The sequence below is a fragment of the Lactuca serriola genome, chromosome 1 (genome assembly GCF_051521515.1).
Source record: "Lactuca serriola cultivar US96UC23 chromosome 1, Lser_US96UC23_V15, whole genome shotgun sequence".
Lineage (NCBI taxonomy): Eukaryota > Viridiplantae > Streptophyta > Magnoliopsida > Asterales > Asteraceae > Lactuca > Lactuca serriola.
This window is the reverse complement of record NC_136408.1, coordinates 129,464,263-129,485,936: the sequence shown is the minus strand read 5'-3', so window position 1 is coordinate 129,485,936 and position 21,674 is coordinate 129,464,263.

The following is a 21,674-nucleotide window of genomic DNA, read 5'->3' as shown; positions in this document are numbered from 1 at the left end:
TAATAAATAAAACTCAAATTGAAATGTGTGATGATGAAGCATCTGTAAAGGGTAGTTACCTGAACTACAGCCTGTATGTCTAAACTTTTTAACTTGGCATCACAGATTGCAGCCACTGCTTTACTCACATGGCTGTGAGGAAAGGAAGCTCTTCTTCTATCATCTGAGGCAAGAATAGAACTTAAGCTACTATGTATATCCTCTTCAAAAGCTCTCCATTGATTCAAATTAGAAGATATAATTTCATTCATTCTAACACGAAACTCAGCAACTTGTTTTGTTTGCTCGACACGGCTATTTCATAAATATTTAACCTCATCTGAAACCTAAAAATCACATAACCATAGGATTTAATAAGATTCCATTGGTATTCAAACTAAGGGGTTGTCTCATTCTGTTCATTAAATGCTCAACCCATCAAGCTCATTAAGTAAAAAAGAAACAGCCTCTAAGACAGAATGGAAAGTAATTGATGTGAATTAAAATGGAAGTAGCAATAAGACAGACCGCAATACGCACACAATCCTTTTGTATCAAGTTTTGTATTGTTCCGAATTCCTTTGAGACACTGCTTGTATCTAATAATTCATCTCTTCCAACAATACTGGTTTCCAGCATCAACTTCCCACAGTCAACTGCTTCACGAAACAAATGAGGAATGACAAGAATCCGAGCACCATCATCCAACATCCCAAACTGGGATCTAACAGCAAGCAATGCCCTATGTGAAAGAAAAGCTTATAATCTCACATTCACCAACACTTAGGAAAGAAACTTCAAAAGAAAAAAGAAAAGCAATACCAGATAAAAACTTGTAGTCGACTTTTGCTTTGTTCATCATCAGCAGAGAGGATATAGGGCAGTATGGGAATGAATTGTTGGTACCAATATGACTTGTCACCCTGTATAAATTTAGAAATATAAATCCAAAATGAAACTAGAAAGAATGTGTGAACCAGTCAAAATCTCGGAAAGAAAGAATCAGCTTAGCTCTATATCTTCAATGTGGCATTTTGTCGAACACATTCTGTGCAATAACAAAATGAAAATCTTGCCATCAAAATTTCAATGTATGGTTGTAAACCAGTCAAAATCCCGGAAAGAAAGAACAAAAATCAGAAAACGAAAAATAGTTTCGCAAGAAAACTTACCTTGTCTTAGTGTAGGAACCACCGCCATCTTCCTCTGTTAAAATTAAAAAGATAAGAACATGTTCAAAAGCGAAACAATGACAATATGTAGAATAACTAAAAGTGTTGAAGAGAGAAGAGATGGTTGCTGATTATCCGACGGTGGTCACTAAGTGAAAATAGTGATAGAAAGCAAAACCAAAGATAAGCCACATAACAGTTTCCCAAATTGAACAATTTTACCGTGTGGGAGAAAGGAGAATCCTCTGCTAGGCATGAATATCGACTGCTAGGCATGAATATCGAGTGCTAGGCGCGAGAATCCTCAATTTCTGCCGACTAGTGCGGGAAAAAGGAGAAGTGGTCGTGGTTCTCCAATTAATGTTTTTGTCATATTTAACTAAGAGAAGTAGTGTGAGGGTGGGTAAAGACATCGGTCAGAAGCATTTTCTTGTGGAAGTTCGGAGATTTGGTGATATTGCGATTTTATTGTAGGAGAAAAGAGGATTGACAATGATATTAGGGTTTTTTGGGGTATTAGAGTATGGGAGATAGAGATATAGAAAAGAAAGATGGTAATAAGGTAGAGGATAACACGGCGGCCTTTCAAACTTTTTGGATTTTCGTTTCCCCCCAGTTGCAAAAGAAGGGTACGCGCGTCTCATTAAAAATATAAAGCGACATCTCTACACGATACCCATTTTTAAATAAGTGCCCTCCGTGTTTTTAATATTTTTTATTGGACACTAATTTTAGGGCACGCAAAAATGTGTGCCTTCTATCCTTCAAATTTTGGAAAACTGACATCGATTTTTAGGGCACGTACAAATGCGCGTCTTCTATCCGTGTGTGTCATTAATTGCGCGTCGTAAAAGGCTATTTTTCTAGTACTGAGAGGATTTGTTTGTGGTCCTTATGAACGTTTAGCTTTGTAATTCCAGGTTTGTAAACCTCGTTATGCCTTGTTAAGAGTGTTATACATTTCCGATAGGTATGTAATTGTAATTTGTCAAGTTGTTACATCACTGACCCTGACTAGGGTTTAGAATTTTTGAACACATGAAAGTTTAAAGTGATACTTTGTATTACAATAGGTATTCATACAATAGCAACATAAGGTAAACCCTAATATACTAGGGCTAGTTGAGTTGACCGATTTGACTTTATTTGACCTTGACTTAACCAGAATTTGACGGTTGTCACAAATATGCACACATAGCACATAATTTATATAAAATACTTCCTATCTATGTGTAAGATGAAAGTAAATATTCACTCACCTGTTAAGGTGGTGATTCTGCACGCGGACAACACTTCGTTTACTTACAACAATTTTCCTTCGACGAAACCTAGTACTATTACCACTATAGTTTAGTCTAATGTTCATCGAGACTAATTAATAGTCTTGGTATTATTACTATTATATAAGCGTTAAAACAATACTTTTTACCCACTATGTACAGATATGGGCCAGACATGAAACACCGGAGGGTAGAACCATTTTGGCATATAGCACTTTTGAAATCCAACAATCCACGCGGCCCTTCAAACCAGATTCTCCGTACTGCTAGTGGCTAAATAGATATTATAACGACACTTATATAACTCATAATAATAGCCCAAATATTTATTATAAGGTCCTAATAACATTATTATATTTAAATAAAAGCTATATTTAAAATTAGGTAGGCGTATCTCACTCACAACGGGTTTTTCTCAAAAACCGGGATTCGCTGAAGCAGAGTTTCCAAGCCAAAAAGCTCTTTTTCTTGGAGCCTTCGGGAGCTCCAGGGCTTCCTTCTGGTGCTAAGGGGTACCCTACGCTTGGGGGATGGGGGTGGGTAGGCTAGAGAGATGTTAGAGACAGAAAAAGATGGGAAAAGGTGTGAGTTAGCCGGCTGCCCTCGCACCTCCATTTATAAGGGCGAAGTTGCTGATTACGCATTGCATTCCTCTAATCTACGCGGGGCGTAGAGACACACGTCAGAACTTTGGTGGTGCATCGTGGCCAGTCTTCGGTCCAAGCAAAGCGAGTCCGCGCAACGCTCCCTTCTCGTATGCACGGCGTTCCTCGGACGTTGAGCGTTATATTTGTACTCGAGGCGTAGCGAGCCAACTGTCACCATCCGAAAGCAAGACTGTGGCGAGCAAGGGAGGGCTGAGATCGTGCCACGTCATCGCTTCTCATAAATTCGCATCCCGATTTCTAAAATTCATAACTTTCGCATACGGGCTCTATTTTTGACGTTCTTTATATCCACGCATAGGTGGGACGATTCTCTTCAACTTTCGTTTAGACTCCATCGACTAATTTTGACTTCATTTTTAAAGTGATATTTTTAACAAGCCGGGACAGGAAAAGTCCGTTAAAAATTCATAACTTCTTCGTACGACGTCCGTTTCCATCTGTCTTTTTGCTGTTATGCTACTATTAACGAGATCTTCGACTTTCATTTAGGTTGTGTCGGTTAAAAATGGGTCGATCTGCTATTCTAATACCGGGTTGTATACCGCTAAGCCGAAACTTTGAAAAATCATAATTTCCTCATACGAAGTCAGATTTGTGCATTCTTTTTATGTACGCTCTCAGTTTAACGAACACTATGACTTTTGTTTAGATCGCTAAAGCTAAAAATCACTCTATCATAAATTCATTATTTAAGTCACACAGTGTCGTGCCGGTTTTGTCGCGAAACTTTGACGAGCCATAACTTATTTGTTATAACTTGGATTTCGGCGTTCTTTATATCTCCGGAATCCTTATCACGACCACTACAACATTCTTCATTGATATCTGCTTTATCTAACATTTTATTTGTGGCGCTTATTTTCATTCTATCTTTATAAACAAGTATTTAAGCACAAAAAATCACATAATTCACATAATATTCAAGTAATTCATCTTTATTACTTCAAAATAAGTTACAAAGGTTGTCCTTGACTATTACATCACTATACTACTTCTTAGCCCAGAAACATGGGCGTTATAGTGCAGTGAAGAAAAATAGGCCAATAGCATTCCAACAACACCTGCGAGGGTGGAGTCTCAGTCATGCAACACTTGCACGGGTTCCCACGCAACTGCACACTTTTGGGCATTTTGGTCATTTTGCTCACCATTTACATTAGGGGTTGGATCTTTCAGCAAAGACTTCGATTTTTCACCGTTGGAGACCATTGGAGGTGATTTTTGGAGCTTGATCCTTATTCCTCTCATCTTTCTAAGTAGTTGGTAGTTTCTTGATGCAAAAAACGTTTTATTTTGATTAACTTTGGCTAAAACCCTTGGATATTTGTGGGTTTTGAGGGATCATTCTTGATTGTAAAAATAATCACCCCAAGGTTAAACCTAACTTGTCCTCAAGTTAGAACAAGACTAAAATGAGCTCGGGATGAACTAAACTAAAAATGGAAAAAGAAAGATACCATAGAACTTGATCAACATCAGTCAACATGGTCAAAATTAGTGTTGCATGGACCCTACGCATCTTAAAAATGTTCCCTGATTTAGAGCCATAAACCACATTCTCGAACCACTTGAAGGGAGAATAGATCACGGCTGGATATGTCAGCGGTGTGCAAGACAAAGGAAACATAGGATGCACCCAGTGGGGGAACTTTAAATCACACATGCATATCATAATGCATGACGGAAAGGTGCCTCTTCACACACAATGATTCCTACATTTGCCAGGCTAAAGTGTATAAAAACAAAATAGGGTTTTGCAGCACGGCCTCCGACCAAACATCCGGCTTCAAGGGCTTCTCCGTTGTACCGTCCTTTACAGTGTATTGTCTCATCTATTAGGTTTTAGTATACTATAGCATCCTAGGGTGCACATACAACCCAAAATGCCTTGGATCTATGTTTTCACTAATTATACATGCAAATGGTTTACAATGTATTAAACCTACAACTAGCATGCATTTGACATAAATCATATAAGATACTAGTTAGGATAACATACCTTTTGATGGAGCTTGAAGTCTTGATGTATTTGGCCTTAAAAAGCTTAGCCCCAATAGTATGGAAGCCTCAAGTGGAATCACAACACATCATGGACAAAGGATGAACTTGAGAGAGAAATCCATGCACACAAAAACAACATGAACTCCATGAATCATAGAAATGGCGATTTTGGGCAAATAAGTACATATTTATATGTGGGATTTCAAGGGTCATGGATATAACCCAAATCCATACCCCAGGGGTTTTATGATCCATGGTTCATGTGGCCCAACTCTTTATGTATCCATACATAAACTTGGTCCAACATGGATCATAAGCCCAACCCATATAAATATAACTAATTATCATAATTAGTCCCCATAGATTTAATTAGTCTCTTTTGATCACTAAATTAATTCTTGATCAATACTAATTAAAATATATATGATTTCATATTTATATATTATAATTTATAATATATTAATAAATCATATATAACCTCTTCTCTCAAAAGTCCATATAGGACACGATTCAGTTCTAGTCTTTTTTTCCCTTTTAATGCCCTAGGAATTTGGAAAATTTAGAACGGATAAATATTATAGCACACATAATCGATCCTATACCCGGAGCATATGTGACACGATTCATGATGTCTTACATAAAGACGTGATACTTCATCAGTCTTTTTGCTATAAAGTTTTTATTTACCATGTTCTCATAATTCAGACTATGAAGAGGGGTGTTGTAATTGTTGGATTAGTGTCTGAGTCCATAACTATAATTGGTATATACTTGACCCGACCCGGCATGGTCCATTTCGGTTGCACTTCACCGAAACAATTTGTATGGATAGACGTATGAGAAAAAGGATATTTATGGTTTATTAATATGTTATAAGTTCTAATATACTAATATGAAATGATATTATTTAATTAGTATTGATCTAGAATTGATTTGGAATTAATTTAGTGATCAAAATAGGCTAATTAAATATGGACTCTTATATATATATATATATATATATATATATATATATATATATATATATATATATATATGGAATGGACCAAGGTTTATTTAGGATGGGCTAAGATAGTATGGAAGTCCATGGATAGTTCATGGAGCTTTTAACCCTTTGGATCATATGTAAATGAAAGGTCATGGGTATTAGGGTTTACATGGATGTAACCCTAATCCTCCATAATATATAAAGGGGTCCTTGGCTCATAAAATTGGCACTAGTGTGTGAAAAAGAAAGGTGGCCGATTTTTCTAGGGAGCTCCATATTCACTTAAGTCTTCCAAGTTGTTTTCAAGATTTGTGATTCCACTTGAGGCATTCACATTATTGGTGCTAATCACTTAAAGCTCCTAGGAATCAACCACAAGAAAAGGTATGTAATTCTATCTAGTTTTGTTATACAAGTACCTATGATTATATGCTAGTTAGGGTAATACCTTGGAAAGTTCAAGTTTGCATGTATAATAGAGAAAACATAGATCCAAGGTATTTAGGGTTGCATGTACACCTTAGGAGTGTTATAATGCTCATAACCCAATAGTGGTATCAGATCGTAGGCTTGCTTTCAATTATACTTGATGCAAATTGCTGAAAAAAGGCTGAAAAAATCTAGTTTCTGGGCTTTGGACAACGAACTCGCCGAGTCCACTAGGTGACTCGCCGAGTCGCATGATTTTTCCTTTGACTCTATGAGTCCACTGATGGACTCGCCAATTCCAAGCACAAAACTGACCAACTTGACAAGTTTGTTCATGAACTCGACGAGTTGGCGCTCCAAAGTGCAGTTTTTCGACTTTTAAGGCTGGAATTGGACTAGATTCATTACCCTAAGATGTTTTTGAACTTATAAACCTATTTTTGATGTGGTAATGATCATTCTAATCCAATTCAAAAGATAATTGTCAAAATTTTCATATTTTGTGTTAGTTTAATGGTTAGGCTAATTACATGAAAATTGTTTGATTTGAATTGTCTTGTTCATATGAGTTTAATGAAGATTATGAATATTGCTAGACATGTTTGTAATAGTTGTTTTCAATTCAAATTATTCTAAAAGTTATTCATAATATGTGTTTTTGTAACTTGTCCTCAAGCTATATGAAAAGTCTCATTTATGAATTTTATTAAAACCATAGGTTATGAACTTGGAAAGTCTTTTCTCCATAAATTGGTTTATGACCTCCATAACGTGTCCTCAAGTTATGAGTTTTCAAGAGTCTTCTCATTTAAAACTAATTAAACTAATAAGTTATGAAAAACCAAAAGTTTTGAAAAGTTTCAAAACTTTCCCTCAAGTTTTGGAATTTGTAAAGTCTCACACACACTAGTACTTTAATTCCAAATCAAACCTTATAATTTTAAAAGTTTAAAATTCAACCTTATACTATTATAATATTAAAAGTTAATGATTATATATATATATATATATATATATATATATATATATATATATATATATATATGTATAAGATAAAGTCAATCTTATCGTTAGGAAGCCTCATTCACGAAGCCAGTCTCTAAGGGGGGGGGGGGGGGGGGTATAAGGTTCCTGCCTATAAAATGGCAGTTTAATGGGTGTCTACTCTCACCCACCGCTTTCTTGACTGTTGGAGGGTCGTTAGCCGAACGGGTAGGAAAGGACTATAATTCTCCCTTCATTCATAGTATATTGACAAAAAAATAAGTAACTAAACACTTATAAATTCCCAATCTTAGTTACTTAGGAAAATGTGAAATGGTGCTAACTCATGAAATAACACTTTGCACCCTTGTTAAGTCGTTAATGGAGAATGTGTGGTTAACCGACACACTAACATGAGACTAACAATGTGTGGAAAAGGGTAACTAAATGTTTATGATAGATTGGTGGAGCGCGTGTGGTTAACCGACACATCGAGTAGGTGATAAAGTTAAGGGTGGCAAGTTAATTTGCATGGTTATTCACACCTTGTTTGTGATCCTCGGCATCCCAGTCACAAAATTGAGAGGGCACAATCGCGATTTAAACATGCGATTGAAAGTTCAATGAATCTCAAAAGATCTAGGAGTTTCAATCCAATTAAAACTTAATGTTAAATTTCGTTTTCATGGTGGAAATTTGTAAATCATCATTTACCTACCTTCAAATAGTTTGTAGCTTGGATTACGACATCCCTCTTCCAAGTTATAAAATAGTTTGTTGGGTCCTAGCCTTAGTGTTTCATATTGGGTGTTATATTAAGCACTTAAATCAACTAACTTGAATTTCTCCCGTTGTAGATGTATAGTTTAGACAACTATGGTCTTCCCAAATCTTTAGGAACAAGCTTGCCTAATGAAGATGATATCCCACATGGAAATCAAGGTGAAAGATTAAAATCCCTTTGTTATGCATTAATAGGACTGGAAATCATACTTTACTTCCTCCACCTCCTCCAATTATTCTCCCTATCTCACAAGTTTCAAGACTTGAAAAGTTCAAAGTCACTCAATCCCTATTGGCAAGCAAAGGTAGGTATCCCAGCTACCACCAAAGTCCAAGACACACACCCGCAGCATATCCTCCAAAGTCTGCATGGTCCGCTCGTTATGACCATCTGTCTGTGGGTGAGAAAAGTCATGCTGAAGTGCAGACGGGTACCCAAATCATCATGAAATCTCTTCTAGAATCTGCAAGTAAACCGTACATCTCAGTTAGAAATCATGGATATCGGCACTCTGTGTCGACATACTATCTCTTTGATGTAAATGTCGGCCAACTTCTTGGCCGAAGTACTCTCCTGGATCGGGATGAAATGGGCACTCTTGTTCAACCGATCCACGATGACCCAAATTGAATCCACTTCCCGTGTGGTCCTATGAAGCTTCGTGATGAACTCCATAATAATATCCTCCCATTTCCACATAGGGATATCTAATGGTTGCGTCTTGTCGTGCGGTCTCTGGTGCTCGGCCTTGACCTTCCTGTAGGTTAGGAACCTATCGACAAACCAGGTTACATCCCGCTTCATGCAGGGCCACCAGTAATCAAGAAGAAGATCTCTATACATCTTCGTCGCCCCTGGATGGATGGAAAATTAGGACTTGTGTGCCTCCTCCATCGGGATCTGGCGCACATTGCCTGCTTATGGAACCCATATTCTGCGGTGGAGTGTCAACAGTCCACGACTATCATAGTCGATGGAGGAAATCTGGCCCAGGATGCGCTCACTCTTTCGGTGTTCCTCCTTCATAGCCTCCAACTCGGCCTCTCGAATCTTCTCCAGAAGCAGAGTAATCCTCAGACAGATGTCTCTGATTGGGGCTACGAATGCCTTATGGCTAAGTGCATCGGCCACAACATTGGCCTTCCCTGGGTGGTAGAGGATCTCATAGTCGTAATCCATCACCACATCTAAGCACCGGTGTTGCCTCATGTTCAGATTCGGCTGATCCATGAGGTACCTCACGCTCTTGTGGGCTGTGTAAATAATACAACAGACCCTATAGAGGTAGTGTCGCCAAATATTGAGGGCAAAAATAACCCCCCCCCCCAACTCCAAGTCATGCGTCGGGTAGTTCGCCTCGTGAGGCTTCAACTGCCTCAACACGTAGGCGATGACATGCCCTCTCTACATCAACACTGTGCCCAACCTGAGATGGACACATCACATTCCACAACAAAATCCTCCATGCCCTCTGGTAGGGCTAAGATCGAAGCCTTGCACAACCTCTGCCTCAAGTTCTCGAATGTTGCCTGCTGCTTAGGCCTCCAGCGGAATACAATGACTTTCTTCGTCAGCCGGGTAAAGGGTATTGCTATCTTGGAAAAGTCCTTTATGAATCTTCTGTAATGACTTGCTAACCCGAGTAAACTCTGAATCTTAGATGGAGACTTCAGAACCTCCTATCTCATCACGTCCTCCACTTTGGCTGGGTCGGCCAAAATACCATTCTGGTTGACAAGGTGCCCTAGAAACTGCACCTCGCACAACTAGAACTCACACTTGTAGAACTTGGCATACTAGCACTCCCTCCTCAAGGTATCTAACACCTTGCGCAAGTGCTCCTCGTGCTGCTCCTGCGTCTTGGAGTAAACCAAGATGTCATCAATAAAGACTATCACAAACCGATCCAGCATCGGTCTACATATGCGGTTCATGAGATCCATGAACGCGATAGGGGCATTGGTGAGCCCAAAAGGCATCACCACGAACTTGTAGTGGCAATAGCGAGTCCGGAAAGCAGTCTTCTAGATATCCTCATCTCTGACTCACATCTGGTGGTAGCTTGAATGCAAGTGTATCATGGAAAACCAAGATGCACCCTGTAGTTGATCGAAGAGATCATCAACCCTCAAGAGTGGGCAACGGTTCTTCACTGTTACCTTGTTCAGTTCCCGCTAACCTATACACATCCGATGCGACCCATCCTTTTTCTTCACAAATAGTATTGGGGCTACCCAAGGCGATCTACTTGGCCTAATTAATCCATTGTCTAACAGCTCCTGCAGCTGTGTAGACAACTCATGTATCTCGGGAGGAGCCAACTGATATGGTTCCTTAGCTATCAGAGCCACACCATGGACTAGGTCGATCCTAAACTCCACCTATCTCTGCAGAGGTATTCTAGGCAAATCCTTTGGAAATATGTCCAAGTACTCTCGCACCACTGGCACATCACACACGGTTGCCTTTCCCGTCTCCCAAGTGTCCACAACGTACGCGACATACCCTGTGCAACCCTGCTGAAGGTAGCACCTAGCCCTCGCTGCTGAGCACAAACCTGGTCCATGCTACGCCCTCTCACCTTGAATCACCAGCTCTCCCCTACTTTGAGTCCTAACTTGCACCAACTACTGCTCGCATTCGATCAATGCCCCATTACGGATCAGCCAATCCATGCCTATGATAACATTGTTCCCCCTCAGAGGAATGGGGACTAAATCCATGAGATACCACTCGTCATACAACCTCAAGACGGAATCTCTGAAAACCTCTGATGCGTGGACGGATCGGTCTTTAGCAATATCTACCTCTAGAGGATAGTCCAACACACCTAAAGACTCAGGGAACCTCTTTCTAAGTGCAAGAAAGACAAACGACCAGATAGCCATCGAGTCAAATAATACATGTACTAGGATTCCGTTCACATGGAACGATCCTAAAAAAATCAATAAAATTTAGTACATAAATATCATAATCGAAAAGTAATAAGAGTTAGGGAGAAGAAAACATACCCGCCACCACATCCGGTGTGGCACACACCTCCTCGGCGGTCAATTGGAAGGCTCCGCTCCTCACCACTGGAGCCTCTGTCTTGCCCTATCGGCCATTCATAATCTACAGGGTCGCTGGAGCTGGCGCCGCCACTGTTAGTCCTGATGTCAGTGTAGAGAAGTTGGCCTTTTATGGCCCTTCTGATTGCAATGAAAGCAAATCACGTTTGATGTCTGAAGTGTGGGGGAAGGAGAAGTAAAATCCCTGCCATAGTGCCCAAGCTTGTCGTACTTATAGCAACCTGATCCCCTAATTTGCAAGCTCTATCATGTATCTTGCCGCATTGCCCACGGCAGCTATGGCCCTGATGCCCCTTTGACCTTGAGTCGAATCCCTTGGGTTTTTTTTTTCCCAAAAACCCTAGTAATATGCCCAGTCTCCGCCTTCCTCTTCCTGAGGTGCTCTAAGTCAATCTCCCTCTCCCTCGCCCTAGCTATCATATCCTCCAAAGTGGGACATGCTAAATAGCTGACATGTTTCTGAATATCAGCCCTCAACATGTCATGGTACCGAGTCTTCCTCATCTCCTCATCACCCGCATACTGAGGCATCAGTAAGGCCCTCTCCCTAAACTTGGCAGTAGTCTCCACCACCGACTCAATAGTCTATCTTATATCCAGAAACTCCTTGGCTAGCTACTGAAGCTCCACAGCCGGCACAAACTCAGCCCTAAACCTGGTTACAAATTCTAACCATGTCATAGCCTCAATAGTTGGGGCTCCCAATGAGTCACTAACTGCCTCCCACCAGTCTCTAGCTCTATCCCTCAAACACCCTACAGCGTTCTAGACCTTCGATCGCTCAGGGAAGAATCTCGTCAACTGCGCAGACTCGATGTCTGCAATCCATCTCCTGTCCACAATGGGGTCCTTCACCCCGTGAAAGTCTAGTGCACCACATCCCCTAAAGTCCTTGAAGGACAGTGTGTGCATCCCTGAGTGGCTAGATGCCATGTCGCTCCAAAATGCCCAGAGGCGATCCTCCATCATCTCGATGATCCCTTCCTTGATCGACCCGTAAATCACCAGGGTTGCCTCAAGGATGCCTCTCATAATCTCAGACATGATGAAATCGCGTAGTCCGTCATCAACCGGCTCAGTACCCGCACCCGAAACTGAATCTGAACCTGATCCTGACCCTGATCCTCCTGCTCCGTGATGTGTCACCACCATTCTGAAAAGAAACACGTAATCGCCAGGGACATACATAATCTCGAGAGGTCTTACACTCTCTACATGCTCCCTGGTTCTATCTCAGACCTCTTTGACTCGAGTACAGATCCTATGCTTTCAGTAGTATGGTCTGATACTACCTTCCACATCTATTCGTACTTTCCTCAAGGAATGCCTTGACTTCACCAAGTCCCCTTCACTACTACTTCTAGCTGCACTAATCTCATCCTAGGCTTACCGTAGGGTAACTCCCTAACCTACTCTCTGCCATCAGCTGCATAAGAAAATTATGCTACCTTTACCTAAGTAGCTCGCGAATACCATTATATATCACTAAGACTATATAATTCTTCGAATGAGAGTCCTACCCTACAACGGTTGGACTCAAACAAGAGCTGTGAAATAGAGCTAGACCTAACCTTCTAAAACTATTAATTCCTCGCAATATGTAACTTAACATATTCATTTACTAGTTAGCTAAAGATAACTAGAAGTCCTAGAAGCACAAAGCAAGCAACATTCAGGCATTGAGTAACCCAACCCAAGCATATCCTAATCAGACTATCATATCTCTGACTAGTACCATCCTATAGCTCATCAAGCACATATAGCAGACGCATAAGGCATCTCCCTAGATCCTCAGCCCTAATCTAGTATGCAGTTCTCATACATATATAGTAGGCATATAAGGCATCCTTCCTAGAAACTCAACCCTAATCTAGCATGCAGTTCTCATAATCATATCATATCATAACATAACATGTATGGGTATCTTGTGGAAAACTTACTTGAGCTCGGCTGATTGCATGTATCACACACCTTGTTCTTTTCAAAGTTCTTTTCTTTTTTCAAATTCTTTTCAAAATTATTTTTATAAAATGATTTCTCTTTTGAAAGTTTCCGTACCAAGTCCTCAGTTTGATTCCAAACACACCCGAGAGTGTGCCCGAATCCCTCAAACCAAGGCTCTGATACCAACTTGTAACATCCTAAAATCCAAGACCAAAAATTTCATTTTTAGTTTAGTAATTCATAAAACATATTATGGAAAACATCATCTGGATATCATATATAATAAAACCAGTAAGTCATGTGTCTCAAAACAGGTCATAATAATGTCAGAGTACAATCCCGAGAACAATCATAATGCGGAAAATGGTGGTGTGATGCGCTCCAGTCATGCCAACTCCTTTCCCCTTGAGGAAGATGTACCTGAAACCAAAACTGTAAACCGTAAGCATGAAGCTTAGTAAGTTCCCCCATCATACCACATACCATACAATAACATACTGCCTAGCATATCTGGGTGTTAGCCTCCCCTTGGGTCTCTTTCAACCGGTAACTGCCTAACATATCTGGGTGCTGGCCTACCCCTTCGGTATCTTTCAAACGGTAACTGCCTATCATATATGGGTGCTGGCCTACCCCTTCGGTCCCTTTCAACTGGTAATCGGGGACTATTTCACCCCTTACAACTACCACATGAAATCCTAGCATATACATGAATCACATATCGCCTAACATATCTGGGTGCTGGCCTACCCCTTCTGTATCTTTCAACCGGTACCTGGGGACTATTTCACCCCTACCACTATCACATAAACACTTAGCATATCACAACATACTAGCACATAAGCATAACAGATAGTAACATACCAGATAATCATCTAACAACGAACTCCTACTAGTGGGCCGACCTTGGTGCCTTAGGCCCACCTCTACTGGAAGGTAACTATGTTGGGTTTTATGTACTAGAACATTCCTATGGTGCACATGCAACCCTAAATTTTTTGTATCTAAGTTTTCTCTAGTTTTACACGCAACAAAAAGTTCCAAAGCATGAAGCCTACAACTAGCATACAAGTTGACATATGAATCATAAAAGTAAGTTAGAAGATTACCTCTTTGTTGTAGCTTGTAGGAATTGGTGTTTCAAGAGCCTAGAAGCTCAAGTGTGATGCCTCAAATGTCTTATAATAAACCATGAACAAGAAGAGGACATGAGAGAGAAGTTTGGAGACACAAAAATCGGTTATGGTTTTCTTAGACTCATAGTCATGATTTTTGGCTTAGGGAATACATGTATATAGTGTAGAATTCCAATAGTTAAACCCTAATCCACTTCCTTGGGCCTTAGTCCAATTGTAACATCCCAAGGTTCAGGTGCAGCTATTCAACCCCCCTTTCTTTTCTCTTGTGGTCAAGTTTAGCCCTTTATTGGAAAATGTGGCAAATGAGTACGCTGGGCGTACTCGGGAGTACGCTGGGCGTACTCATGCGCTTAATTTGGACGCGGAGTCGCCAAGGTACGTTGGGCGTACCCAGAGTTACGCCGAGCGTACCCGGCCCAGGTGCAAAACCCTAATCTGGCTTGTGCACTATTTAAAGGGTGCTAAGGCTCATTTCTCAGCCTCCATATCAGTGAGTGAAACCCTAAGAGAGAGCCTCCCATCGTTCATGGTGTGTGTGAGTGTTGTTGGAGCTAATTGTGCATTGGTGGCTTAGTGAAGAAGAAGGAAAGGAGCTTTTAGAGGCTAAAGCTTGAAGTGCAAGCTTGGATCTGAGATCTACAGAGAGAGGGGCTACACTTAGAGGTATAAAGTTCAAAACTTTCCTATCCTTTTTGGTTTATTGTTGCATGTGTCATTTCTAGGGCTAAAACCCCAAAGGTGGAGACTTTATGAGTGTAAGGTGCTCCATGTTCCAAGATCTGTCCCTTTTCAGTGGTATTAGTGGTTTAGATCCATAAAGTTTCCATCTTGGTTGTTGGTATGAGGTCATGCTTGAGTAATAAGCCTTCTAGAGTTAGAGAATGGAATATTATGGGAATTGGTGACTTATTCAGCCATGCAAAGGCTTAAAGTCATCAACTTTATGGATTAAGAGGCTTAGAAGTGGTCAGATCTAGAAGTTGGACGTGGGTCTTAACCGTTTAAGACCTCAAGAGCTAAAGGGATGAAGCAGGGGAGTACGCCGGGCGTAATCCCAGTACGCGCCGCGTACTGGGTGGCATTCCCCGATTCTGAGAGGCAGTTGGGTACGCTCAGCGTACACATCTGGTACGCGCAGCGTAACCCGGAAAGTTGACTTTTGGTTGACTTTTAGGGTATGGTCTATAGTGGGGCCTTTTGAGTTATGAGAGGGGTAAAATGGTTTTTTACCCTTCTGAGAGTGTCATAAGAGGACATAGTCTAGCCTTTGAGAGTTATATTAAATAAGGGACTTATTTCATGTGATTAGGCAGAGGCTAGACCAGAGTTTTACCGAGTCAGAGATTTACCGAGCTACCGGAGGTGAGTCTTCTCACTATACTTTACCTACAGTGGTAATAGAGTTATGTGTTAGAGATATTTTATGCTATCTATGTGAAGTGTGGCACTGCATTATTTCTATGTGATTTATGATGTGTGTATATATCGGAGTTAGGACCGGAAGGTCCACAGAGCTAGGACCAGAGGGTCTGTAGAGTTAGGGCCCAAGGGCCCACAGAGTTATAGCCTCGAGTGGCTAATATGTGCTAAATATGGTATTTTTAGAATTACGTGCCTGTGTATTTGTATGCTTTTTATGTGTTGAGATTTATTGTGATATGTGATAAGCATGATTCAGAGTTATCAGAGTTAGGTCCTTTGGGTCCATAGAGTCAGGGCCAGAGGGCCCACAGAGAGTTGGGACTGGAGGGTCCCACTGAGACACACGGACCAGAGGGTCAACAGAGATTATAGCCCCGAGTGGCTAATAGAGTGGTATTTTGGGGAACTCACTAAGCTTCGTGCTTACAGTGTTTGTGTTATGTGTTTCAGGTTTTCTTAGGATCACGGGACGGCACCGGCTCGATTGTACACACCAGAGGAAGCGTTTGTTTTGAGGATCTTGGTTTATTAATTGAATGAACAAAATAGTCATGTATTGTAACTTAAACAAAAGAACGGGATTTTTATGAAAAGTGATAAAGAGATAAGCGATTTTAAATGAAAATTTTGTTTTGAAAATTTCGGTGTTACACCAATAGTCCATATGATAAGACCTTTGGACTAACTCATGGATTCTTACATGAACTTAGTCCATCACAAATCAATATGGATTATTAGCCCAAACTATATATATGTATCATTGATTTACTTAATCAGTCCTTGTTAATTTGATTAGTCTCTTTTGATCACTAAATTAATTCCAAACTAATTCTGGATTAATACTAATTAAAGAATATGATTTCTCAATTAATATATTATACTTATAATATATTAATAAAGCACATTAACCTCTTTCTCAAATTTACATTCTATCAAATTGTTCTAGAGTGTTACAACCCAAATGGACCATGCTTGTATCGGGTCAAGTACATACCAATTATAGTTATGGGCTTAGACACCTAATCCAACAGTCTTCCACTTGGATAAGTCTAATAACTATAATTACAAGTACGACTCTAAAACCTGATTAGCAATCGTAGCTCTCAAAAAGACCATTGTCAAACTCTGATCTTGTTAGTAACACGTCCATAGGATAAGGGATCATATATTCCTCCATTTTAGATATCGTATGAACTTTTACATGGATTATAATCATTCTCTCTGTTCATGTGTTTTTTCTCGATTTCCAATTTATGACGACCGACTAATTGAACAAATCAAATCAGTCCAGGCTTGGCTAAGAGCTTAGGGTTGTCATCACTAAATCATCGAAGGGCCCACATATATCGCTTTAATACCACACTGGGTAAAAGGAATGGATAAACTTTGACTCATATTCCTTCTATATTTACTCATCAAATCACACACAATGATACATTTTTTAACACCGAGTTGCTAGTGCATTTACATATCATCAATGTGCAACCGACTTGTAAACTAAGCCTCACATATCTTGGTTTCAAGAATATAAGATATTATCGTCTCATGATCACTCTTGATAAAAATCCATGAAGTGATTCAAATGAGCATGGGTTTGGTCCAATACACAAATCTTATTATAGGAGTACTCATGAATACTGCAACAAACTTGTAATATGTCTAAACACCCTTAGACAATCTACAGACTCATTCATCACAGTCTGGCCTCAATACATACTTCCAAAGTATGATCGACTGTGGATAGCTTGAATAATCTAGTTATTTGGGAATTCAAAACATGCAAAGTGAAACATAAGAATAATCGAATCCAATATGGTCTCAAAACTTTTGATTATAAATAAAACACCTTTTATTTAATCACCATATTGATTACACATTATTCATTGTATAATGTTTCGAATAATCAACTTAATACTTGAATTATAACAATAGTTATCCTATGCTCCAAGCATGCACACTATTTTTATCTATGGTCCTTAGTATATGAAATAGATCAATTGAAAACATTTTCCAATGATGCTCATTTCACAATTTCAAATCGTTATCACAAGTGTAAGAATACCAAACTCTTGCCACTATTAGAATGTGTTAGGTTCTAACCTTTATGCAATGATCCTTTTGTAATGTCAATGCGCTAAAGCCATAGAGACTTGGATAATGAAATTATAAAGTATTCCACTGGAGATTGATGAATAAACAATTCCAAGGAAGCGAAGTCTCAAATTCAAAGTACATGACTTTGAACATCCTTCTTGCATAAAAGTTTCTAACCTACACAAAGATTCTTAATATCCAACTCCCATTATTGAAACATTTCCATATTTTCCATATGACATGATTCTTAACAGAATCCTATCTATTAAGAATCATGTCAACATGGTCCATTTATTACTATACTTCCAACTGCCCACAAGCGACCAATCTTCGGTAAACCTTAGATTGTCCTTGACAATTGTTTAACCATTTTAGTTATATTTTGTTCTAGTCTCTTTTCCCTCTTAACGCCCTAGGCATTTGGAAAATTAGAACAGATTAATATTATAGCATATGTAATCAATCCTATACCTGTACCATATGGGATACGATAAATAATGTTTCACATAAGGACATGATACTTTACCGGTCTCTTACTATAATATTTCAACATAACATTCATAAATGTTCTTGACTAAATTTTATTAAATTCAAACTAAGGTTTTAGAATTGAAATGAAGTATGAATTCCTCTCCCTTAATTATAGCAAAACAATTTTTCAAACCCTGCAACCTTGCGAATTGAAACTTTTCTTTTCTATAATTAACATTGTTAACTTGTAGCACTTACCATAATAATTATGCTCCCACTAGCATAATAATTATTATCTTACGACCATAACACTTATGCTCCATATATCTTTGACATGTACCTAGAAATCAACTGGACTTTTAGAAATCAATACTTGATGATTTTCTTACCAAAGTTCAGAATTCTGATATAAGATGTTTCGATAGCATTTACTCTAGGCTTCTCAAAATCATACACCTTTCCTTAGATAGCTCACATATGTCTCTAAACAATTTTAGAACTTACAACAATACATCTCAAATGTTTGGACGTTTTTCCATTTCTCACAATTCGAACTATGCAGAAGGATGTCGTAATCATAATCGAATTTGAGAATGCAAATATCACAACTGCTATTTCCTTAAAATCAACTTAGCCCTTGTGGCCATGGAGGTTCGCATGCAGTGACTCCAGGGCATGAGGCAAAGTCTCATGTTTGCAGCGGGGGATTAGTCGGTGCGCGTAAGCTGGCCCGGAAACCCTCGTTAGGGAGGTTCCCTTTCCAAAAAAAATCAACTTAGTGAAAACATTTCCTCACAATCATTTTCATGAATTGGATAGAAACCTTACCACTTAGATTGATGGTGTATGTGTTCCTATCCATGTGAATTTGTCATAACCATAATCACAAAACAAGGTTAGTGACAAATCCAAACTCATATGGACTGAACTTGTTCAATCTTAATTTCTTGCCACCTGGCAGCACAAGGGCCTACCATTGCTTCCAGGTTGTTATGCAAACAATTGAGAACCCATAGAACTCACATGCATAATCAACTTTAACTGCAATGGCCACAAAAACAAGAATCTGTCAACCCAATAGGTTATAAACATCAAGTCGTGAGCTAGTGATTAACAATAGGTTTACTCTTGATTAGTTCTTGAAACTTTTCAAGATCTTTAAGCCTCCTACTGACCTCTTGACATATAAGATTCTCTTTGTCAAGAAACATACCTTGACAAACAAATATTCAAGAGTTAATGAGGATTCTTATCAAGACAAACACTTCACACAATTGGTCTTAGTTGGTCTTTGTCTTATCCAAGACATCACAACTTACCAATTTCAAATGTACAAGAGTAAGTAACATTTTACTCTACATTTGATGAGTTTTATAAACTTTTCTTAAGATCGTGTCACTCGAGGCTCGATCTTGGAGTGTTACTCTAACACTCGCTTTTGGAACGAAGTATGATTTACCTTTTTGATTTAACCATTTAAACCATTCACGATTCCTCTTCTTAGCCATATAAATGCACTATGATGTCCTTAGAGAATCAATTGTGATATGGTTTCATAATCACTAAGATAGTCATAAAACACGATACTCAAGTACTCTCCCTTCCTTTCAGATTGGAGAAACTTTTATCTTTCTGCCTAATTTGATTCTTCTTATTCATTCTTCTATACATTGAAACTTTTCCAATGGTTCAGAATTACAATTAATCTTGTAAGTATAACCACATTTACTAAACTTTAGTAAATCATAACTAATAGTCTTATCATTCTTTGTAGTGGAACTGACAAGCGCACAACCAAGTGTACCCGATCCCTTAGTCCTTCACTTGACTCACATATACATGTGAACAAGGAATTAATCTTAATTTCTCAAAGATGAAGGTTCTCATTCATCACACAATACAAGTTGCATGACTCCAAGTTTCTATCTAACTGAAACTTGGTGATGAGAATCTTTCCTTATTTGGTAAATTTTGATGCCACCACAAATGAAAGAATCAAATCCATTTTCCAATATTGCTTAAGAATAGAAACATACAAACATAAATTTTCACAAAAGCCATTGCAAGGAAATATAAAACAAGATAAAATCAAATTTTTATTTATTTACAAAATGCAGAAAATCTTTTCCTTACAATGTAATTACAAATGAAAACTATGTTTCTAAACATTTCCTAAGCAACCTATCACAACTCCTAGAAGCAGCTCCAAATCGAACCATGCAATCGAAATCCATCTCTTCGTGATCATAATCAGCTTACTCTTCCTTTAAGTTTCCTTTCTTTTCTTTGATCCTACAAAACATCAAAATGTAATTACATTACATCATGTATTAAGAATCCCCAAATAAGTACTTAATAGAGTTAGATAGTGGACTTACCTGAAGTAGAGTCAAACATTTTGACTTTACCATCCTTGCGATCTTTCAAGTAAATATGGCAGCTTCGCAACCAATTCTCATTCTCTTGGAAATAGAAACATAAGGAATCTTTGGGAATGGTACACGGGACTATCTCAGACTTAGCCTTTCTTTTTACCATTTGGTCAAATGAGTTTACCATGACCGATCCCTTTCCATTGGGAAGAGAAAGCTTTTCTGTACTTCCGATGTTGCCATTCTCAATGTACATGGAACTTTGGGAAGTAGATCTTCGAATCAAATTTGCTTTACCAGTGCGCCAAATCATTGTTGATTCAGCAGCACCAAGTAAATAGGAAAGATCGTTAAGGATCATGTCACGGTCTGTAATATAGTAGTCCTTAATAATGAACCTGCTATATGACTTAGGAAGTGAGTGAAGAACCAAGTCAACAGTCAACTTCCTTAAGACATTGACTGTAATTAACATTCCCAGCCTGTCAATGTGTGATTTCATGTGACAACCGTCAAAATTTGAGTCGGTTCTAGATTTGACTAGACTTAGTTGCACATATAGGCACAACACATACTAGAATTAGTAACTAGAAGTTAAGTTATAACCTAGTAGACACTTGGAAACAAATAGAAACAATGGTTGGTGTACTTAGATTTCACATAGATATGTGAATTCTATAACTACTTAACTGTAGAGACTATCCATATTTGGATCACCCTTTGACTCAAACACCTTTTCATGAATCATATACACACATTATGCACTTGACCTAGTAGTAGAAATTAGGTTGGAGCCTCGTAGAAACTTAAGTCAAAGTTGAAAACTAGGACTAGTATACTTGATTCCTCAATTTCACTTGAATCTCAAAACCACTA